Raw genomic sequence first — 25,598 nt, 5'->3', positions numbered from 1 at the left:
GTCGATTACCATCAAATCTCTGCTACCAAGTGTACTGGGAGACCCCCAGCTGGCCCAAAGGGTCGGGATTTGCTCCAGAGTACTTTAGACAAGATAGCTGCACCTTGAGATGGATGGGGGTGCAGGTTTTCTTACTCCAACACCAATCAATAAGGACAACTCAATGGTTTGGCAAAGGGGAGTCCGTTTAATGACAAGTACAAAAAACGGGGAAACATGGAAATCAACAGTGATGCGATAGTCCGCCTCGCTTAAACTCCCAAGAACTTCATACAAACAGTAACATTTATACCCAAAACTCATCATCATTGATGTGTAACACTCAAAAGTTAACATGCAATTCTATTGGTTAGGAAAAGGTAACTTTACTATAGGTACTATATCTTTATATGGTAACAGAGTAAGAGGATTGGATGAACACTATCAGGTGGGCATCTAAGCCCTTCCTTCTAACATTACTCTAGTAGACGTCACTATGAGTATGACGTCCCATTGGTTCTACTATCTATAGGACCCTAGATTATTTGGTCCATTGTGATTGGGTTGGCTTCAACCCCATGCATAAATCTCTACTTTACTTAGCAGCACACAGAATGGTCAGCTAGGTGCAGGGTGCCCTAAGATTCACCCTGCCTTCCCTAAATCCATCATTACTTTAGTGGCTATGTGTTAATTAGTTGGCTGTGCTCGGCCTCGAAACTGTATCTTCTTTTCAGGAAAAGTTGTGATATCTCTGTCTGGGCGACAGCCAGGCGTAGGTGTGAACACGTGCCTCTTCTTGCTTGGATGGTCACGTGCTGCTCACACCGTGTTTCTGTCTAGTTTTCTTCAATTTGTGCATTTAATTCTTATTCGGCTTGCCACCTGCCTGCGCCTCCTTATCTCGGCCTTCCTGAGATAGGCTATTCTGTTCTTAAGTTTTGATTCCACAAAGCTACTGTTTGCTCCTTCTATTGGTTTGACCTTGGCTCTTCCTGGCTCACTTTGCCTCTGCTGAGTTTCGATTCAGCCATCTCTTCTTGTTTTAGCTGGAATACGAATCCTGTCCTGTTTGACCTCTAGTAACCTGAGTTAATGCTGCTTTTGTGTAAAGTGGACTAGCACTTTTATAACATGCTTCGTTTTGAGGTAGATTGTTTATAATGGCACTTGCCGCTCTATTCGTCTACTTAGCATAGCAAGCCGCACTCTTTTCTTAGCTTTCTTGCGGTGACAAGTATAAGTACAGGTGTTAGTGGGTTAAATATCTTCATCCTGCTTACAGGTTAAGCTCCTTTGTCTTTCATCAACATTCTCTTCTTTCAGTTTCGCGATATCTTTATGCATGACATTTCGTCTATTTGTGTCATCCTTAGGTCGTTATATCTTCTATGGGTGTGCTAGTCCAGGCCCTCGTGACATCACCATTTTTTCATTTGCTGGTAGGGTTTTCTTAATGGGTACCTTACTGTCCATGGTTGTCTGGTTATTGGTACTTCAATAGGTATTGTTCTTCTGATAGGTACTGGGCAGAGCCCTAGTGCGGCTCTCTGCTGGTTTATTTGCTCATCATACGTCACATATCTCGGTGTGAACGTTCCTGGTACTTCAAAATGGGTGACTGGGGTGCAGGCTTTCTTTGGGACCTCCTCTACACCGCAATCAATTCATCCTCCGTCCTGCTGAAGGCCCATTAGAACACCATATGGGATGGTCGCTTGGATGTGCAAACCATTATCAAAAGGGCCAAAACAGTTTGTGTCGATGCAACTGTAAAAGAAACATCCGCTGAACAAATAGAAAAGTGGATAACATGTACCAGTGTGTAGCTTTAGGGTGTTTGAAGTTTGCTAAACAACTATTGCTAATTTACATACAATGTTATCTAGTTATGGGAGAATGGTGTACGCCAAGTCCAACTAGATTTAAATATTTTGGTTGTCTGCATACACCCCACAAAAAGAAATGGTGTAAAATTTGATCAAGATATTTGCCTGCACTCAAAGCACTTTGAATACTAACCCCACAATAGATGTTTACATTGAGTATTTATTTTTTTTTTTTTTATTTATTTGCATTTGTATAGCATTTGTATAGTACCATAATAATGTCTTCTGTTATTTGAGCGCTCTGATACCTATGGGCGTGCAGCACTATACAAGAAATACATTATTATTATCATTATAATCAGGCTTTATTGTAATATGTATACACTATGAATGATACGAATTGTGCAGAATAAGATAAAATGAATGTTTATGTATTAGAAAGAGACAAAGGCGTTGCGCTTTACTAATGATACTGCTGGACGAAAAGTAGAGTGGCAACTAGATCTGGAGATCTGAGGGAGGGAAGCTTTTCTCTTTTCCTCTGTTTAATTTGTTCCTTCCCCATTTATAAGTGAAAGCCCCGCCCCCCAGAACAAAAAATGTAGGGGGCCAACTCTTATTTTGCTAACAACTCCCTGCAGGCCATACAGTATGCAGCAGCAAGACGCATATTACACTTATCTGAATACTCGCACTTCATCCCTTCTCTCTCTTAGCTTCACTGGCCAGTGGCGGCTAGTTGCTTGAGGCGGAGGGGCATCACCCTCATCTGAATGACTGTACCATGCATGGCAGGTGCCCTAAAAAGCAGCATAAGCTGCTGAAATAGTTTTTTTTAATACATGAATTAATAATTCTGGTGGCATGGGCTCGGGCGTCGGACAGAAGGCATGGCGCGCAGGTGCAAGGGTGTGTCACATTGCACGCAAGTATGTATTTCTGATCGGTGCAAGGATGAAAGGCTCTCAAAGATAGCACGCATTACACTCTTGTGTTTCAATTTGGTGGCTGGCGCCCCATCGGTGTGACTCAATACGCAAATGAACTTACAGTATATTTTGAAATCTGATTGGTGATTGTCGGTCAAGGACATTGTTCAATTTCATTGGCTGTTTGACAACCAATACGTTTTGTATGTTCGCGAGTGGGCGGGCCTGTTGTGAGAGGCACTGCGTGCAGGCATGTGGGGCAGTGTGCCTGAGCCATTGTGGGGTCTTAACAGACTACTACTCATGAGAGTAGCCTGAGGAGGTAAGTTCATGATGAGGCAGTACAGACAAAAGTAAATTAGAACGGAGAAATAGCTCTGCAAGAAGGAGGTGCAGGGCTAGTCACTGTACCACTGTAGGGTCTGTGACCGATTTCAGTGAGGTTATGTATAGGGCAGACGCCAGATTCACTGTAAAGCTGTTCTTGTGACAGCACACTACAACCCTGTCCAAGCAAGACCTCCAGAGCTCTCTGACCGGATGTCGACTCGTGAAGATCTGCGGTACAAAAGTACTTCCAAAAATGGAAGCCTTGTAGAGTCGTTAGTTCCATTCGAAGGGTCATAGCACTTTTTATTTCTTTTCGCTTTGGATATCTATTTTGATTCGCTCAAATAATGGTTTAATGTTTAATGCAATTATTTTCTAATTGATATTGTTTGAATTATGTAATAATAATTTTTGTATTTTTTAGCCCTGATTTGATAAAGGCTCAGAAGCCAAAACACGTGTCATCATCATGGGCACATCTGTTACTATTTGTGTTCAGGTCACTTATGACAAATTAATACATTTCAATACAACCTCTTACCAACTGGCGCAGAGTCCTGGAATTTCCTTTCCTGGTTGTTGTACATAATATGACGGTTCAGGCTTATTGCCGTCAAATTTCAGTGAACGGCGACATATAAGGATTATTGTGTATAAATCCTAACGCCAACATTGCATCAACGTGCATGAAATACAAAAGATATAAAGAGGTTGCCTATCAGATCAACTTCATAAGCCCGATAGGTTTCTGTTTATTCTATTTAAGGGTTGACACTACAGCTGACCGGCATACCTTCTGAATCCTAAACTCAACATGGCAGCGTACTAAAGAATAGAGAGGAAGAAACCAAGAATTTGTTCACTCCTCGTGGAGATATGTCCCATGCCTTCTCGAATTTAACCACTAAAAAGGAAGACTTACGGTCGAAATTTCTCAAACTTGAAAGAATCTCTAAAAAATAGATAGACAAATATTGGGAAAAGGTTTCATTGGAGAATTATATAAAAAATGATAGGGTTCCAAGAGGCTTAAGAATATTAATCCTCCCTAATTTCAGCAACGAACAAGATAAAGACCTAGCAGAGTCATGGGAAGCGAATTTGAGCAATAGTTCAATGAAGATGATGGATTTACTTGTAGAACACACTACAAGAGAACATAAAAGGGCATTGGAAGGAATAGAAACAATTAAAAAAGAAATTACAGATATGCAAGCAAATGAGGCAACTAAAACAAAGAATTAGGAGAAAATGTATGAAATACTACAAGATTACCAGGATGAAGTCAAAATCAGGAAGCTTCGAAAGTGCTATCGAGATGAAAGAGACTACAAAGAAGATAGAGTGTATATCTGTCAAACTAAGTATGATTTGAACACAAAATCTTCTTCAAAGAATTCCACACCCAATACATCCTCCGCAAGTTCTGACGCAGATTCGGAACCAGATACCCTTGATGCATCTGACAAAGGTACTAATGTAAGAGAAGGATAGATGAATCAAATTAAACGGTACAAGAAGGGGAACAGAAATTACCCTCAGAAGACAGTCCGTTTTCAGTTATCTGGCAGCACGGATATTACCAATCCGATACAAAGAGGAGAGGAAGGAGGGGGAGTAGAACACAACGAGACTGCAGAAGCATCGACCAGCAACAAAAGACAAACGAGGGCCAGGTCAAAAGAGGTGGGCAAGTCCAAATAACAGAGGATTTGGTTCTCAATCTATCCAATAGAAACATTACGGAAGATGAAAAATCACTTCTTAACAAAGGACTATCCTTTTCTCCATATTGTGATTTTAAGCAAGTTGATATTCACACTGACCTATTTAAATTTGTACGGAAGCTCAAACTGAAAACGTTTTTTTGCTACTAAAGCACCAGGCCAACATAAGGCGCCAAAAATACCAATACCAATTAGTAAATTATCTATTCAAGACATTGAAAACACCTATCTGATACGTTCATTAACGGAGACCGAGGAGTTTGAAATGAGAAATGTAATGGAAGAATTAAATATCAAATCAGACATTTTAAAATCAAAAGAATTGAAAACCAAATCCAAATTTGAACCACAATTACCTTCAGACAATGTAATAGACACCTTTTACAAAGCAGTTTCTCAGGGGTTTTATGCCATGAGTAGAACCACTAGCAAGTATTCCAGAGGAAGAACTAGTCAAAAAGATAATTTAACGTGTAAAGAAAAAGCAGCGCTCAAGGCTCTATCCACAGATACCTCAATAGTAATCAAGGAGGCTGACAAAGGGGGGAATATTGTGATTTTGAACCGTGAAGACTATCTACAAATGGCCAATAATTATCTTTCCAGCCCAGGTTGTTATAAACAAAGGATGGACAATTATAGACAAGAGTATTTTGCAATGACACAGAAAAGGTTTGATTACAGATGAAGAAAGGTAATTTTTGATGGTTAAAGATCCAGTCACACACACAATGCATTTCCTGCCCAAAATACACAAAAGTTATACTAACATACCAGAAGGTCGCCCGATAATGAGCGGAATTGGTTGGATAACTGAAAGCTTATCAGAATATTTAGATTCAGTTCTTAAACCAAGGGTTTGCCTACTTACATCATATCTACAGGCCTCTACTAGTCTTATTCGCAAACTCAAATCAATTGTGTGGGAGAACAATATGCTTCTTGCAACCTTGGACGTGAAGGCCGTCTATACCTCAATTCAGCATAAATGGGCAATCATAGCCATAGATTACACTTTCAGGAAAGATTCAGCATCTTATTTTCATCAAATCGAAATGCTTAAGGAAATGTTACTAACGACATTAGACTTTAATCTATTCACCTTCAATTATAGCATCTATCAACAAACAAAGGGGGTAGCCATGGGCACTAAATATGCACCAGCCCTGGCTAATTTGTTTATGGGTATGTTAGAAGACAATGTAGTGTACACGGATATAGATTTTGCTACCAAAGTTAAAATGTGGATACATAGATGATGTTTTTGTAATTTGGCAAGGGGAAGTAGAAGGGTTCCAAAGCTTTGTCACCAGATTGAACAAAAATTGCTATGAAATAGAATTTACAGGGGAGTGCAATGCTAATGTCATTAACTTTTTGGATTTAACAATACACCCAGATGGTCAAAGATTACAAACATGGACCTTCAGAAAACAAACGGAAGTCAACTCTATACTGCATGCAAAAAGTTGTCATTTCAAACCAACAATCAACAATATACCAGTGGGGGAATACACACGAGCGAGGCGCAATTGTCAAACCCAGAAGAAATTTGAGGAAGAATGTGAACTATTACGCACTAAATTTAGTATCAGAGGGTATTCAGCAAAATCTATTACATCAGCATATAAAAGAATCCAACAAATAACTCAAGAGGATACATTATTAACGAACCGCAAAAAAAGTTCTGAACAACCAGTAGAAACCTTTTTCATCTCACAATACAATAGAGATCACAGAAGAATACGGAACATTGTAGATAAACATTGGCATTTACTACAACTTGATGAGAACATCAGTAAATGCATAGGAGAACATCCACGCATGATTTACACAAGGGCTGCAACTCTACAAACAATTTTAAGCCCATCATTATTATCAGATATAAAAGCTCAGAGACACTTGACCTGGATGAATAACAAAGATGTAGGATTTCGCAAATGTATGTGCTCCCAATGTAAATTCGCTCATGATCCTTCTTGTGAATTTAGAGACTGTAATGGGAAAATGTTTGAAATTAGACAGGTAATTAATTGTATATCTAAGTTTGTTATTTATGGGATTGTTTGTGTATGCCATAAAATATATATAGGGAGCACCAAAAGAGAATTAAGGGTGAGGATACGCGAACATTTGGCAAAGATTGGGATTCAGGATCCTGCCTTACCATTAGCTCATCATTGGCAATCATGCCATCAGTTAAACAACAAATCAGATATTAGATTCATTGGCTTGAAACAGGTCACTCTTAACAAAAGAGGGGGAGACAGAGTTAAAGCTCTCAGACAGGCAGAAGCGCGTATTATTTGTTTCTTCAATACGACAGTAATGGGACTTAATAGTGACAATGAGATGTCAGCATTCCTGTAAGTGTTTATCGGCTTTAAAATGACATTTTGTTTTCTTTTTGTGTTTGGGATATTGATAACAAGGTGTACACAAGGTGTATACATTAGGTGTTTTCCAGTAAGTACCACCCGGCAGTCAGTGCAATATGTTTGCCCAATTTTTAGTTAGATTAGCATTTATTAGATATTGTTAGGCATTATGTGGGTGAATATTGGAGCGTACGTAGCATGGTCATATAGATGAGACCGGATGATATTTGAACCGGGTTTATATTCAGTTTATTGGAGTTAATACCATTTCTTTCTTAGATTAAGGAACATATGATTTAATATGAGATACAAGCGATGTAGTAAAATTATTTAATAATATTTAGGTCAACTATGAATGATGAAACAATTTGATATATATTTGAAAATGTAATAATTTAATTTGGAATCTAACAATAATAATCATGGTTCATCATATTAATGTACATGGAACTTTACAAATATGAGCATAAGTGATTTCCAAACAGACAGAGAGGTGAAATATCTGTTTGCTAAGTGTAGCGGTTGACGATTACAAGATGGCGGACACACGCATCAGAAACGGCAGAGGGAAAATTCGGAAGGGGAGACACACTCACCATGGCAACGTACTAACAACGTTGCAATGGACACCCTTTATAGCCTCGTAACTTCCAAAATGGCGACGGTACGAGCAATGCAGTGAATTTCAGCCAACGCAAGTGACTTTGCAGTAAGCTATAATGATGATTTCAGATGCGGACTGTAGATGGGATTAAGAAAAACAGTCCGCGATATGTTTCAAAGGGCCCTAATTTCTGGAAATGAATGTAGATTTTCATGTAGACAAAAATGTGAATGACATTACGATCTTGGCGTAAAAGGCTGTAATTCCGTTTAATCGCATGCTCTAATGCGAATGATAGTTAAACGTTCTATAAATGTGAGGATATCTGACAGGGTGGCATTTTTGGAGAATACAGGCAGTTTGGTCATTACAATTTAGTACGCGTACATTGGCACTATTATGTACTGATTTCTTTGTGAATTTTTAGTACTTTTTTGAACTTTGAATATATTTGCAACCAATATATTAACTACATAGATTAGAGCATCACCATATAATATAACACTGATAGGTTATAGGAAAGACAAGAATATTGAGAGGGTATAACCTACTAATTAGAATCATTATCGCTTTTTAGGAATTTTGGAACCTGGGATCAAACCCATTATTCAGCTTTCATATGGAACTACCTAGTAAATCGATTGGGTAAGGTAACAATCAATGAGATACCAACATAGTACAGACTAACACATTCTAAAATTTGCAAAGGATGTTAGAGTAATCAAGATTAACTAATTTATTTGGTTTTGTTTTATTTTTATTTTTATCTCTCTGTGTGTCTTTATGTTGTTTCTCCAAACCTACATAATCCTCCTCATTAGCAACCCGCCATGTCGGTCAATAATTTTGTGTTCTTTTTATTTCTTTTCTCTTTGGATATCTATTTTGATTCGCTCAAATAATGGTTTTATGTTTAATGCAATTATTTTCTAATTGATATTGATTGAATTATGTAATAATGATTATTGTATTTTTTAGCCCTGATTTGATAAAGGCTCAGGAGCCGAAACACGTGTCATCATCAGGTTAAAAGTGTCATGCACGCAGCCTGCCCACTTGAAGGTGCTCCTTTTGCCAGGGTGATTATAGCAGTTTGAAGTTGGTTCATGTTTTCATTTGATTTTTTTATAATTGCCTCAGAGTCACGGATTCCCCTGTGGAATGGCTCACACAAATGCCCTGCGCACACAGATGCACATATGGACGTTCACATGGACCAGCAACTCGTCATTCCCTATGAAGTGTACATACTGGGCTCTGGCCAGATGTGCCTAACCTCTGGGTTTTCCCCCGGAGACTCTGGGTTTTTAGCCATTTCTCCGGGTCTCCCGGGAAGACCCTGGAGTCTCCGGGTTTTCGGGTCCGGTCCAATCCTCCATCCGATTGGCTACCGGCAGCTGTCTTTTGCAGCCAATCGGATGGAGGATTGGATGGGACCACGCAAAAGCAGTATTTCCGCATTTATTTTGCTGAAGCTTTCATTCTTTTTGGACAGTTTGCCTTATGTTTTAGTTGCCCTAAATTGAAGGCCAGCTAAAACATAAGGAAAACTGCCCAAAAATAATTAAAGCTTAGCAAAATAAACACAGTAATAATGCTTTCGCTCAGTCCCGTCCAATTAGGGTGACCAGACATCCCGGTTTTCACGGGACAGTCTCCCGGGAGTATTTTCATTAAATTACAATTGTTTTTCACAACACGTTCAGACTGTTGGAGCTGGAGGATTGGCTCGAACCCACACATTTTCAGGTACAAGTCACAACACTCACTGACTGTGCTACAGAGACTGGCTTGGCAATAATTGTACAGCAAGCCATGTCACATCAATTAGAGCAAACTCTTGTCCTGAATTAATATGTCACGATTCACAGACAAAACTGCAGAAATGAGATCCTATACAGTTTAAAAAAAGGAGAAGTGCTGGTATTGTGATTGGGTGGTGGTTATGGGGGGCGTGTTGGGGGAGGGGCGGTAATTGGTGGGCTGAGATAGGGTAGTCCCTCTTTTATGTTGTTGGTCGTCCCTGTTACGGGCTATGCCATTGCAGGGCTCGTGTCTCCTTAGATTGCAACCCTACCACGTGGGAGACGTCACGTGAGGAAGTATGTCAGAATGGGGGAAGGGAGTTTGAGTTTCAGTTTATGCATGTATACGAATAAAGAAAGACGTATACTCTCCATCGGTGTGTCTGTCCTCCTTTCAAGGGCCCAGTCCGGGCCTAACATCTGGCGACGAGTTGACCTACCAGACCACCGAGTCCTCCTCCTTGCGTGCAACGATCCCGCTCCAATCCGCGCCGCGGGCACTTTCCAGCCCGGTGCACGTGCCTGATCCCAGGCCCGACTCCTCCTCAATGCGCCGACCGCCCAGGCCTGCCTCCTCCTCACCGAGCAGACAGCACATCCGTGCTGCGGACAAGTCCACCCCCTCCGCCAGTGGTCCCGCAGAGTTGAAGTGCGGGTGACCTCACGCCCGCGCCGCGTGACGCAGCAACCCCACCACCAGGCTCCAGACTACAGTGGACCCACGTGCCAGGCGCTGATTGCCCAGGAGTGCTATCGGAACGCCCTACGCCGGTCACACGATGACCCGCCAGCTGGTGCTACGGAAGCCTAGAAGCCATCGAAGGTGGGTCAGACCGCACATACCCACGCACGCGCGGACCGCTGCATAAGCCCTCAGCATGAGCTCACCTCAGGCCCAACAACCGCCAAATGCCCCTGCAAGTAACACGGCCACGACAGCATGGCGCATGCCACCCCCATTTTCAATGATGCCACAAGCAGACAAGGGTCCAAGATGGGTTGACTGGCTAGAGGACTTTAACACCTTCATTGATGCGGCAGGGGAAGACAAGTCCCCTCGGCTACGAAGCATGTTCCTAAATCTGGCAGGCAATGACATCAAAGTCCTTACCAAGACCATTCCCCCCGCAGAACAAGCTGACTTTCCAACACTAATAGCGGCCATAAACAGAAGATTAGTTATTGAACCAAACAGAGACTATGAACGATACATATTCAACCTTTGTACACAGAGAGTCGTTGAAACCATTGACGAGTTCATAACCCGCCTACCAATCAAAGGGGCCAACTGTCAATTTGAAGCCTTCTCACTCGACAAAGCAATACGGTTGAGGATCATTGAAGGCTGTTTGTCTCAAACCTTAAAGAAACAACTCCTTAAAAAACCTATCACAATAGAGGAAGTGAGCCAGATGGCCAGGATTCTAGAGAGAGAAATGTCTTTCCCTCACGCAGGGACCTGCCCCGCCATATCACAGAGATGCGGCAACTGCGGCAGAGAGGGGCATTTCCAATCAGTCTGCAGAGAAGGCAGACCATTCCCGACACAAAAGTTCCCAATCGCCGCCCAATTCAAAACGCCTGTCAAGAACCCCCTAACCCAGGCCTATCAACCACGCCCGTACGCCCAGAATCCACGGAGGTACGTCAGAGTAGTCGAAGAAGTATACCCCATGGATGACGGTCAAGAGCAGGAGGGTGAAGAGCAAGTGTCCCACATCAGAGATGAATACGACGGGCCCCCGGAACAATTTTCACAATATGAGGGAGGCTCACAAGGGGGCCAACAGGAATTCGACCAATACAACCAGAATCCGCACGACGAATACGTGAATCTCATCATGGATGAAGGCGAAGCACGTGAAGCACCCAAAATACCCGTTGACATAGCAGGGCAGCAATTCTGTTTCCTTGTAGACTCGGGAGCCACCGTTAACATAATGGGTGAGAAGGAATTCAACCAGATCACCAACCGGCCGCCCCTGACACCCTCAAATTCCAAGATCTACCAATGGGGCGCCACAACTCCTTTGCAATCGATTGGATTTTTCAGCCGTCGGCTCATCCATGATAACCAATCCACCACGACGGACATCCACGTCATTCGCAGCCCTACCAAAGGCAGATGCCTGCTCAGTTCAGGACGGCGTCGTGCCTAGGACTCATCGACATACATGTCTGCGAAGGGGACAGGATACGTTCGACAGACCCAACACTGGAGACGAGGGAGTCAGTGCTTTTCCTCTCATCAGCGCCCACTAAAACTGGAACGATGTCGCGCAATGACATCCTGAAAGAGTTCCCCCTCATTTGCAAGGGCCTGGGTCAACTGAAAGGACCGCCGGTGAAACTTCACATAGATCCCACCGTCCGACCGGTACCACAGCACCCGAGAAGAGTTGGTTTCCATCTTCAGGCCGCAGTGTCAGCAGAACTCAATCAGCTCCTAACTGATGGAATAATTGAACCAGCCACGGGCCCGATCCCATGGGTATCCCCGCTGGTAATAGTACCAAAAGAAGGCGGACGTCTCATACTCTGCGTTGACATGCGCATAGCCAATACAGCAATCCAGCGCGAAAGGCATCCCGTGCCACGTATCGAAGATTTGATAGTTCAACTGAATAAATCTACCCTCTTCTCGAAACTGGACTTGAACCAGGGCTACCACCAGATGGTACTCCACCCGGAATCCAGAGGGATCACCACGTTTGCCACACACGACGGGTTGTTCAGGTACAAACGCCTAAACTTTGGCATCTCGTCAGCTGCGGAAATTTTTCATGAAGCCATCAGGCAAATCATACGTCCGATCAAAGGCACACTGAATTACAGTGATGACATACTGGTATTCGGGCGCACCCGTGAGGAGCATGACGCTGCTCTTTGCGCCACATGCAAAGCCATACAGGACGCAGGCCTCACGTTGAACGTGGAGAAGTGCAGGTTCAGCAAAAACAAGCTAAAATTTTTCGGACACATCTTCTCGGCCGACTGGATGACACCAGACCACGACAAAGTGGCCACTATCTTCAATCTGCAAGCCCCGAGACAGATTGCCGACGTCCGTTCGTTCCTAGGCATGGCTGGGTATTGCGCCCGATACATCCCCCACTATGCCACCATCACGGAACCTCTTCGGAAATTGCTCCAGAAAGACATGCTCTTCGCCTGGACCGCCGAATGCCAGGAAGCGTTCGACTCCATTAAACAGTCCCTGGCTGAAGCGCGAAAACTGGCCTACTTCGACCCAGAATGGCACACTGAAATCGTGGTCGACGCGAGTCCGGTGGGACTGGGCTCCATACTCGCCCAGACCAACGGCACTGACGCCCACCCGAGGCATGTAGTGGCATATGCCAGCAGAGCACTTGCGTCCCCCGAGGCCGCATACTCCCAAGCGGAAAAGGAGAGTCTAGCAGCAGTCTGGGCATGTGAACACTTTCACAACTTTATCATCGGGAAAAGATTCACCCTCATCACGGATCACCAGGCCCTCCTTTCGCTGTTTGGGAACCCGCGGACGAAAATGCCCCCCAGAATAGAACGATGGAGCATCCGGCTGCAGGAATATGACTATCACATGATTCATCGACCGGGGGGCGAGCATAATCCAGCCGACTATCTGTCGAGACACCCCTCCGGAACGTCAACGCCAAGGCAAGGCGACATAGAATACATAAACTATGTCACCACCAACGCACTACCTCCGGCTATGTCACTGGAAACGGTGGCACTCGCAACAGCGGCGGACCCCTCCATGGCCTTGGCGATTGAACTCACAGAACACAACAAGTGGAAAGACTACAAGAGAGCTCTGTCTACACACCCAGGAGCAAACCGAGACGAATTAGAAAGGATTGCAAGAATTCACTCAGAGCTAGCCGTGCAGGACGGCACCATACTTCTCAGAGGGTGCAGAATAAATCAAGACGGCACATGAAGGCCACGGAGGCGCAGACAACACCAAGCGCCAACTACGGCGCCACGTATGGTTTCCCTTTCTCGACGCCTTAGTTGATCGATGAGTAAGAAACTGCATGGCATGCCAATGCACAGCCAGAGAGGAGGCACCCGCACCTTTACAAGTGACGCAAATCCGGGAACGCCCATGGGAAAGGGTGGCGGTAGATTTCTACGGGCCCCTATAGTCAGGAGAATACCTACTCCTGTTCATTGATGAACACTCACGTTTCCCCATCGTCAAAAGGTCACCATCCACAGCCTTTGCACAAGTAGCGGCAATCTTTGATGAAGTAGTGAGCGAATGGGGCATACCAGATGTGATCAAATCCGACAACGGACCCCCTTTCTGTAGTCATGACTTCTCAAAACTGGCAAAGCACCTGGGGTTCAAACACCAGAAAATAACGCCACTCTGGCCCCAGGCAAATGGCATGGCGGAGCGGTTCATGTCATCTATCAAGAAGACAGTACAAAGAGCCAAGCTAGAAACGTAGATCTCCACCAAGCTCTGTGCAGAATGCTGCAGGACTACAGGAACACGCCGCATGAAGCGACAAACAAGACCCCAGCTGAACTTATGGTAAAGTACCAGGTTCGCACAAGGATCATTCAACACCCGTTGAACAGACCGGACGCTGACACACAACTCATAGAAAGAGACACACAGAGAAAAGAAAGAGCCCGCACCCAAACCGATGAGAAGCGGCGAGCCCATCAGAAAGACTTTCAAGTAGGAGATGAGGTCTTTGTCCAACAGCCAACGGTGAGGAAGAGTGACCCCCGATTCTCCCCGCCGACACTACAGGTCACGTCCGTGAGAGGAACAATGGTGACTGCCGAAAACGAAGAAAGAGAAATTACAAGGAACTGCTCAAAGTTCAAGCTGGCAACAACCGCAGACTCTGAGGGACTCCAAACCCCAGACCCTGAGACGATGACAGTAGATGTGCGAGACACATTGTGGACGCCTCCAAGGTTCTCCCCCCGGCCAGGAATCAAGAGGACAGAGAGGCCTGAAGAAGATCCTCAAGAAGGTACCAGCACCCGGCCCCAACGTGCCATAAAGAAACCAGCACGCCTAGTCGAAGAGTGCTGAACCTGATGCAAGGACATTTCGTCCGGGGGTGATGTTACGGGGCTATGCCATTGCAGGGCTCGTGTCTCCTTAAGAGATTGCAACCCTACCACGTGGGAGACGTCACGTGAGGAAGTACGTCAGAATGGGGAAGGGAGTTTGAGTTTCAGTTTATGCATGTATACGAATAAAGAAAGACGTATACTCTCCATCGGTGTGTCTGTCCTCCTTTCAAGGGCCCAGTCCGGGCCTAACAGTCCTGGTTTTTCATTTTGGAAATCTGGTCACCCTACGTCCAATCCTCCATCCGATTGAAAGCACTATTCCACTTTTGTTATTTTTTCAGCTTTCATTTACATAGGCCTCTCAGTTGAGGCAGTATTAGCAGTCGAGGTTCAGGCTTCCTTTCAGGAGCCAGGCTTACACTAAACCTTGGTGATCATTCCAACCATGGGTTGGAGCTAGAACCTGACACCCACCTTAAGTGTTTGAGTCCTTTGCTGGGGCTGAACGTCCTGGTAGATCTCATTCCAGTATTGACATTCAGTGGCTCCAATTCTTGGAGTTTATAACATGCACACATTTTAAAGTTTTCAAAAACACTATTTGAAGAAAATATCCTCTCTTGGTTTTGTGTGTGTATTGATTTTACGGCAGGTGTATGCCATTCGTCCTATTCAATTTGGGTGGTTATGAATAGCCAATTTAATAAATGTATTGCATTCTACTGTAAAGTGCAAACTGCTAATTTTGACATGCGGGTGGGGTGGGTGGGCGGAGCTGTGTGCAAAGGGGCGGAGTCTTGTGTGGTTGTGGGCGCAGCATAACTCTCAGGGTTTTTGATTTTCAAATGTAGGCAGGTATGGCTCTGGCCCAAGTTTTTGCTACAGCAACTCTCGAATCATCAATTTAAAGACGCAAATCACACTCACAGACCCACCTCAGCAGCCAGACGAACAGGGCCACCTCTGATAACTGGTGTTCTGCTTAGTTTAGACAGCAGTGGAATGCAGACCTTCTTGAGAGAGGAAAGCATAAGGGCTGCAGAGAAGGGCAGTGGTGGTGGTGCGACATCCATGTTGCAATTAAAGTATTCTGCTCTTATTTTGGTTTTACTAGTGTTAAACTGTAGTTAATGTTTTTGCATTCAAAGATAATATAGCTGGGCCAGATGCTGTACTTGTGCAATTGACGATGGAGCAATTTGCTCAAGGGCATTTCTTATTGATACACGAGTTCATGCAGACAGTGTTCAGGGGCTGTCTAGGATAAATGTGTTGGGTTTGCCAGCATTGTCCTGTGCATGCATGCTCCCTTCAACCATTATTAAGTTCAGGCCTTCAGGTGGTCCACAGGTGACACGTGTCTCCTGTATAGTTTGCTTAAACGTTAGGAGTTGGAACCTGTGTTGGCCCCATTGAGATGTCGGCCATTTTGGGTGTCGCTGTTGTCCTCTTCAAAACGTGCACACCGTTGATGTTGCCGACGGTGACCAACAATGTACAGCTGCTTTACTGATGGCAATGTTGTGCAAACAACGACATTGCCGAGAGCATCAGGGCATCGAAACCCGATGACGCACCACACTGAAAAGGTAGCCTAGCAGGGTCAGGACCGCCTCTTGGATATGATGACCCCCAAACCCCCACGGAAGTTGGCATGCGAGCTTATTTTACGGCCTCCTGCTCTTATCCGTGTCCACCCTTTCTGACCCCCGACATTGACTACTGAATTTTGGATTTTACACCCACTGAAACGTAGCCCTAGTGAGTACCTCTCTGTGGGATAATAATGTCTTCTGTTATTTGAGAGCTCTGAGACCTATGGATGTGTAGCGCTATATAAGAAATACATTATTATTAATGCCAGGGAAGGATTTTTAATGTGACCAAGATTCATGCATTAAGTTTGAAGGGGAAGCTGACTCCGCTGTGTATTTTCGTTTTTAATGCACTTGTGACCAAGAGGCTCCACTTGCAGGGAAAGGCACCCACCTCGCCACAGGCCTGCTGATACTGTAGGTGTGTTACGGCTAGATTCGGAAGGAAGGCATCCCATGACCAGTGACACGCATGCTCCAACAGCCAAGCTGGGGTTCCCAGGTCCATCCTAACCTTGCAAAAATCGGTGAATATGTTACAGCAGAATAGATAATACATGTGAGGTTGGACGGCAGCGACAGTCATACACACATGCTCTATGGGGCGTGCAAAAACCACTGCAGTAAAGATGTCCATTCTCATTGCTGGTTGAGGTTCCAATTAGGAAGCTGGGTCTTGCAAGGCTGTTTGTTCAGGTTTCTTAATTTATAGAGACGGGCCTTGCCGCGTTGCTGCAGGACACCACTAGGACATATAGCAGAAAATTACATCATGGCTGCGGATGGACATGACATCATCCACTCGTCCTCAAGCAGATAATGGGAAGTTAAACTACAAGGAGTATCCACAAGTGAGGCTAATACAGCTTCTGATGTACACTATAAACGGTATAACTTTATACGTGGAGCGATAACTTAAGTGAGTGCTCTTCAGTAGTATGCAATGTGAAACTAAACACTTCTAGGAACATCTCATTTGGAAGATAAAGCACAGTGAGATGAAATGATTGGCCTAGGATCACGCACTTAAGTCAATCCGTGAAGCTGAAATGTAGTTATTTGAGATCAGTTGTGCAACTTCGGCCCTTTGCCACATATTTTGTTCAGATATGTTTGGCAAAATGTGTGTGGTTTTTTTACTTCAAGTATTCAAGTAATTTAATATTGATGGCTTGAATACATTCACATATCAAAAAAATCGAACAAATATATAAATAGTATGTAAAAGAAAGAGTATGTTTTTACTTTATGTTCCCTATGTTGAATGGAAGATTAGAAGTACCAAAATTCCAAGCAGCGCAATCGTATAATGAGGCCTATCATGGAATTTATACACAGTGACTAGTGGAGTCGTGATTGAGTGATTGTCTGTTTCCCTTCATGTGTATGATTGGTAGAGCATGGTGGCACATGCTTCGTGTTGCTAATGTGTCTACTGATTTTAGTGATGTGCATTAATATGCCTGACAAAATATTTTAAAACAATGTACCATCTACTGGCATGCGATTGGCTTTTGGGGAGGTGTGATAGTGGCACCATTTATTATCTCTTTCATAAATCAAATGGGCCAAATATGCATTAAGTATTGGGAGCACTATTGTCTGATGGCCACATACCCCTCCTAAATGTTTCTATGTACGATTGTTGACCAGGTGGCTGAAGCGTTGGAATATCTCGCACGTCGCGCTTGGAGAAATGCCTGTACATCATATGTGTTTCTTATCCATCTTTACCTGAAAAATTGTGCAGCTAAATGCACATTTTCAACTCATCATTGAGGGGAACTGCCCTTGGTTGCTTTTGGGTTGCGCTACCATTGAATAAATAATGATGCCTCAGCCATTATAAAGTTCAGCATCCAGTCCTGCCACTGGCCCCCTATACTGCAGGCAGTGGCTATCAAGGGGCCCTGCCACATGTATAAAGCCATCAGCCAGTCACCCTACCTCTGGAGCAAGCTTAAGCCCATTACCTGAACAAACACCATACAGGCCGACCAACATCTCCTCCACACTCAACACTGCAAGATCACCTGCACACAAAGGCACCGCTTCCCAGAATGGACAGCCGGAGTCTGAAATGCCCTCCATCCTCAACATGTATGTCTCCCCCATCTAATCCAGTCAGCCCTCCTCCCTTCGAACCTCTACCTACCCCTGCTTCCATCATGTTCCGAAAAGAATGAACTCCCCCCTTTGTGAACTCTGTAAATTCCTCTGAGATCCTCTTCTGTGTAGGGCCGGTTCTGAATACAAGTCAAACTAAATAAATAGTCTCTACTTTCTCTTTTATCTGGATGGGATATTTGGCAGCGGTGAAACGAATGAATGGTAATTGCTACATGTCAGCAGTGTCTCTGATTAAACACAGCCAGAATCTGCCCCTCGGTTTAGGAATGTCCACTGACTCGCTGAGTTGACCTGATTCTGATGACACGGACTTGGTGTGCTCGCCTGATTCTGATAACACTGATTCGCTGTGCTGACCTGATTCTGATGACACTGACTTGTGGAGCTGACCTGATTCACATGACACTAATGTGCTGGCCTGATTCTGAAGACACTGACTCACCCTGCTGTCTTGATTCTGATGACACTGACTTGCCGTTCTGACCTGATTCTGATGACACGGATTTGCCGTGCTGACCTGATTCTGGTGACACTGACTCACTGTGCTGGCCTGGTTCTGATGACACTGACTCACCCTGCTGACCTGATTCTGATGACACTGACTTGCTGTGCTGACCTGATTCTGATGACACGGATTCACCATGCTGACCTGATTCTGGTGACAGTGATTCGCTGAGCTGACCTGATTCTGATGACACTGACTTGCTGTGCTGACCTGATCCTGATGACACTAACTCGCCATGCTGGCCTGATTCTGGCTACACTGACTCGCTCTGCTGACCAGATTCGGATGACACTGACTCACTGTGCTGGCCTGATTCTGATGACATTGACTTGCTGTGCTGGCCTGATTCTGATGACACTGACTTGCTGTGCTGACCTGATCTGGCAACACTGACTCACTGTGCTGACTGGATTCTGATGACACTGACTTGCTGTGCTGACCTGATTCTGATGACACTGATTCACTGTGCTGGCCTGATTCTGAAGGCACTGGCTTGCCCTGCTGACTTGATTCTGATGACACTGACTTGCCATGTGTTAAGATGGATTTCTGAACATTGACCTGGAGGGGCAGAGGTTCAGCAGGCCAACCTAGTTTCTTGGAACAGGGTAACCTCTGGACAAGCCAGACCAATCAGGGTAGCTATGGCAGGCGGTCAAGACTAAGTCTCAAGAGGGGTGAGGGTGACTGAAAGACCTCAATGAGCACACAAAGCAAGAACACTTATAAATTGCTCCAGACAGGTGTTATATTAAAAATATAGACACATTTATTACAAGGCCTTTGTAACATAGACCATAGCAGAGTCAAAATAATACTGAAGTAAACCAACACATCACAATCAACACAATATATATACAAGACCAGAGGGGTCTAACGGATTAAGAAGCACGAAATATGTAAACCACCTAGATGGGGAGGAAAACAGGCAGTGCAAGTAATCTTTAGACCCAGTTCCACATCAAGAATACACCTAACAAAGAGGCAGTCCAAGCCCTTTGAAGAGAGGAGCCTTATGCTCAATAGTACATGCACACGCTTGTGCCACTGGACAAAATAGGGTCTCTTCAATGATCACTAGCAGCTCAGGAAGGTGGATGCGGTCGATGAAGAACAAGTACCCACTTTTCAAGCAGGACCTCCACTTGCGGGCAGAGGCAGATTGAGAGTGCGGGATGGAGTTGTTATTTAGCAACAGCGGTAGAAAAGACATGGGTTTGTGCGCTAGGGGCCACCGGTTGGGTTATGCACTACTCACCGGTCCCCGACGCAGGCAGACCCAGACTTGGCCAGTTCAGTCCACTTCACTGGCAGGTTTGAATGCGATAATCAGGACGTCTCGACACCGTGTAGTTTCGGCGGTAGCAGGCTTCAGGGTCAAGAGGGTCTCAAGTGCAGCGAACTTGGCCAAGGGACACTTCCGAAGAGGCCTACTTGCAGGGTTCTTTGAAGGTGCCTAGACTTGTTGGTCCCATTGTCCCACTATTCCAAAGGGTCGAAGCGCCTTTGCATACCTCCTAGGACGATCAGATGCAGAGGGGTCACGCAGGACGACAGCGGGCTCAGGGTGCCAAACCTTCAAGCGGGTCACCAGCGGTTCCTGGACTCGGCTTCCTGTTGCAGGATACTTGGCTCCTTATCCTTTGTTCGTGTGAACTCAGGAGATTGACATGGTAGTGGTGTATTCGGCCTCCTCTTATCCAAAGCTCCCTTCGTGCCAAAACGGAGAGGACCCAATGGGAGATCTGCTCACAAACACTCACTACATACGTGGACCAATCACGGACCACGGTGGTCCCAGGCATTCAGGACACTCCAGACTCTCTGGCACCCAGGATGTGTATTGGGAACATACATCCCAGCCCACATCCTAGAGGCACACACACAAGGCATGCAGAAGCCCGCGAAAGCTTTGGGTTTTGCGGGAAAGTGCATGACCAAATAAGGACTGACTTGGGTCGGCTCGACCTAGGGAAGGTGAAGGGGCAAGATGGCCAAAGGACAGGACACAGAACCTCGTGGCATGGCCATTTTGGAGCCAGGCCACCTATTCGTGCCAAACGCAGTAAGCGCGGATAACATGTCAAAAAAGGGTTCAAAACATAAGATAAACGATAGCTGCCACCAGTCCTGTCCGTGACATACCTGCACAGTTCATAATAAGTCCAGCGAGAGTTTCTAGGGCCTTTGGAATAACTAGAGACCCAAGGGTGCGGTAAAGTAAGTTACATTGCACTCTTGTTACATGTTGCACAAAAGCTGCAACATGAGGAAAGGACTAAGGGAAACAAAGTCTCCCAGTACTGACTGTCTTAAGGGCATGTCAGTTTCCCCATAAGAAGTGAGTGAAGGCCCAGAAGAGTGCGGCTGACGGCTGCACTTCTCTGGCAAAGGTTTGATCAGGGTGTAAAACAGCAGCAAAAAGTTTGGGGATTGACACATGGAGGGAAAATTACATTAGAATATGAAATCTTCCCAAACAGACTAAGGACAGGGAGAACTAATCCACCACTGGATGAGTTTCCTGTTCAGGTCGGTTAAACATTCTGGACAACCCATCTGCATTGCTATGTTGGACACCTGGCCTATGCTCAATAGTGAAGTCAAAGCCTTGCAGACTTATGGACCACCTAAGCAACTTTGTATTCTCTCCCTTCAAGTTCATTAGCCACTTTAAGGGCTTATGGTCAGTTTGCACAGTGAAGTGGGTCCCATAGAGGTAGGGCCTCAGCTTCCATAGGGCCCACACAACAGAGAAACATTATTTCTCTACTGTGGACCATCTGAGCTCTCTGTCTTTAAGCTGGCGACTAATGAAGCCAATAGGGTGTTCCTTACCCTTCTCATCTACTTGTGATAGTACAGCTCCTATCCCAGTGTCAAAGGCATCTGTCTGCACAAGAAAAGGTCTTTGGTAATCAGGGGCCCTGAGCACAGGGGCCTGGAACAAGGAGCCTTTTAAGCCATTGAAAGCCTTCTCACACTCTTCAGTCCAAGTTACCTTCTTGGGTTTCTTTGGAGTAGTGAGAGCAGTCAGAGGGGCAGCTATGGTGCCACAGTCTGCCATGAAATTTCTGTAGTACCCAGTGAGGCCTAAGAAAGCTCTCACTTGGGTCTGTGTAGTGGGGGTAGGCCAGTCTTGTACTGCTTGTACTTTACTGGGTAGAGGCTGTATCTTCCCTCCACCTACTTCATGTCCAAGGTAAATCACTGAGCCTTGTCCAATCTGGCATTTACTGGCCTTTATGGTCAAGTGGGCCTTCTGAAGAGCCTGTAACACAATCCCAAGGTGTTTTACATGGTCTTCCCAGGTGGCACTGAAAACTGCTATATCATCCAGATATGCAAGACAGAATTTGTCCAACCCATTCAACACATGATTCACAAGCCTCTGGAATGTGGCAGGTGCATTCTTCAACCCAAAAGGCATTACCCTGAACTGGTAAAGGCCCTCTGGAGTTGAGAAAGCTGTTTTCTCCTTGGCATGTTCTGCAAGGTCTATTTGCCAATAGCCTGCAGTGAGGTCAAACGTGCTGAGGTACTTGGAGGCGCCCAAGGTATCCACCAGCTCATCTGTTCTAGGCAAGGGGTGTGCATCTGTCTTGGTGACAGCATTCAGAGCCCTGTAATCCACACAGAACCTCAATTCAGAAGTACCTGCTTGTGGAACCCCAAACCACAGGGCTGGGCCAAGGGCTACTAGAGAGTTCAATCACCCCAAGATCCAACATTTTGTTGATCTCTTTCTTAATGTAGGACGTTACTTTGTCTGATATTCTGTATCCTCTACTTTTGGTAGGTACACTGCCGCCTGTGTCTATGTTATGTTTGCACCAAGGTGTCAAACCAGGGGACTGTGAAAACAGGGGGCAAAATTGCCTAAGCAAACTTTTCACCTTGGCATGCTGATCAGAAGTCAGGTGAGGGGCCACTCGGACACCCTCAATGGAGCTATCTGAAGGACTGCTTTGGAATAGGTCAGGAAGAGGTTCAGATTCATCTTCCGCAACATCTGAAGCCAATAGCAGTGCTGCGATTTCAACTCTTGGGATGAAAGCCTTCAGCCTATTTACATGGAACACTTTTGGAGCCTGCCCAGGCCTTCCAAGGTCCACTAAATAGTTGACCTCATCCAGTGACTCCACTACTGTGTAAAGCCCTAGGGCCTATGGGATTCATGAAGCCAACTCCCTCTTGTGGTACCTCTCTGTAGGCAAACAGCAAACATGGTAAAAGAAGATCCCATTTTCTTCTTTGAGGTTCTTCCAGAGCCCCAATCATACTTGTCAAGGTCCTGTTAAACCGTTCCACCAGACCATTGGTCTGGGGGTGGTATGCGGAAGAAAAGTTATAGGTGACCCCACATTCCTTCCACATAGCCTGCATATACTTTGACATAAAGTTGCTGCCTCTGACAGACACAATGTCTTTAAGGAAGCTAACCCTAGTAAAGATGCCAAGTAAAGCTTTTGTAACTGAATTGGCAGTCACAGTTTTCAATGGGATGGCCTCAGGATACCTGGTGGCATGGTCACTGTCAGGATTTCTACTGTGACTAATGTAGGTTTGGGGCATCTGGTACTCACCACGCACAAAGGGCAACAGCCTGGACTTGGAGAAGGCAGGCTGTGGTCCAAGCGTCTGTATTTCAGGACTTTGTTGTGTCCCTATTGCAGGGTGCAGGCCGGGAGGCAGCAGAATGCAGCATTTGGCATCAGAACTGGGAAAGACTTCAATTCCCAGCATGCTCGCGAGCAAAAGAACTACCTCAGGACAACGCCCGAGGATCAGCGCATGCGTGCGACGTGCGCAAGGATCCCTGCTTGTGCTAAAGGATATGGACCGGAGAAGATGTGCGGATATAGGGCTCCTGCAGGCAGCGACCCGCGGGGCCACACCCCGCATGTGAATACTGCAGGCCCTGCGCACCATGACAGATAAGTGCATTTCTTTTTTGGGCAAACTAACAAGCGAATCACTAACGGAACGCAAGCATTGCAATACTGATACTGTCAGCGTGTACAGGAACACGCCAATTGGAATCCGACGCCGTGTTTACACGTCGGAAGTGGGGGGGAAGCCCTGGCAACACTGGGTGGGATTCCAAAGGCAGACTTGGCTGATTACTTACCTGGTTCCAATTAGTTTGTGTGAAGTAAACACGGCTTGTCTAACTCAGCACGGAACGGATGAATGTGTGATTGTGCCGTGTGAGGAAACACGGTTGTAGACATAAAACTCACATCTGCTTTTGGTTTCTTGTAGCAGCGCTCCGCTGTAGTGTACAGCAAGAACTTGTATCCGTGCCGTAGTGTTACGGAAAGAACTGGGCTACAGTTCGCATATCTCCTAGCAGCATCAAATGAAGCTAAGTGCCTTTTGGGTTGTTCCAATTATTGTGTTTGGTATTACTTGTTCCAGGGGGTGTCTGTGTTGGAGGACAGAGGGTTGAGTCTGTGAACAACCCAGCAAGTGTGATGGGAACGCTTCCACAAAACAGTAATGTGTCATGTGCATGTACCATCATTATGTATAGCATGAGACTAGGCAGGTCTCAGAGGTCATAGCTTGCTGAGTGTAAGAGTGAGTGTCAGGGCGGAGTACCATTGATCTCAGGAACCCCAGGAGGGGACAGCAAGACGGACCTTTCCTAAAACCCCCTTACCTACCCATTGCCATTGCCTTACCCTTTTCAGGGTTATCCAAATTCCCCCTACCTATCCAATCCAACGGACCCTAAGCCTGTTTCCCCGGTGGTTTGTGGAGGCCTGAGGTTTTTACCAAGCCAGGCACCAAGACCCAACGGGGAGGCAGATGTACATGTTACCTCCACGCAAGATTGAGTGCCTGACAGTCGACCAGCACCAGGATAAACCTATTGCCTGAGGATGTTTGGGGGTCAAGGGGACCAACAATGTCGATCCCTACCCTCTCAAATGGTACCCCCACAACTGGGAGTGGTACCAATGGAGCTTGGATTGTTGAACCACTCTTACCAGATAACTGGCAGGAGGCACAACTCCTGCATTGACTTTCTACTTGCACCCCATCTTGGGCCAGTAGAAGTGCATGGATAACCTTTGCTTGGTCCTCTTAATACCAAGGTGACCAGCAAGGGGCACTTCATGCGCCAGCTGCAGGAGGAAGGGTCTTACAGCAAGGGGAACCACCAACCTCCTATGTCTCCTTCTGTAGACTCTGTAGGCTCACTATACAGGAGCCCACCTTCCCAATAAATCCGGGGCTTCCCAGGAGGTTCACCCTCAAGCTGGGAGCAGGCCTGTCTCCTTAGGCGTTCCAGAGATGGGCACTCACGTTGGCCTTTACTGAATTCTTCCCTGTCAGGACCACCTTCTACTAACACATTGTTTAGTTCAGGATGGTCATTGGGGTCAAATACTTCAGGCATCACCACCTCCTCGTCAGGTCTGGGTGATTGACCAACTACCTCCAAGTCAGTGGTAGGCGAGTTAGGGGGAATATTTTCTTTCCCTCTTTTTTCTTTTTTGACTCCTTTAGCCTTGGGTTTCCCCTTTGGCTGGGGCAGGGCATTGGTCTTGGCCAGTGCTGCCGTCGTTTGAGACCTTGTGCAGGGTCTGTCAGCAGTGTCTCCCACAAGCTCTAAAGCTCGGAGATCATTGCCCAACAAGAGCTTTCCTTGGACACTCCTCTGAATGCTCACTGGAATCCTGACTGCTGTACCATTGATAGTAAGCTTTACAGGTATTACTGGGAACATGA

Source organism: Ambystoma mexicanum, chromosome 3q, assembly GCF_040938575.1.
Source record: "Ambystoma mexicanum isolate Mex_15411 chromosome 3q, UKY_AmexF1_1, whole genome shotgun sequence".
NCBI classification, from domain to species: Eukaryota; Metazoa; Chordata; class Amphibia; order Caudata; family Ambystomatidae; genus Ambystoma; species Ambystoma mexicanum.
The sequence above is the reverse complement of the archived record's forward strand: the minus strand, read 5'-3'. Positions refer to the sequence as shown.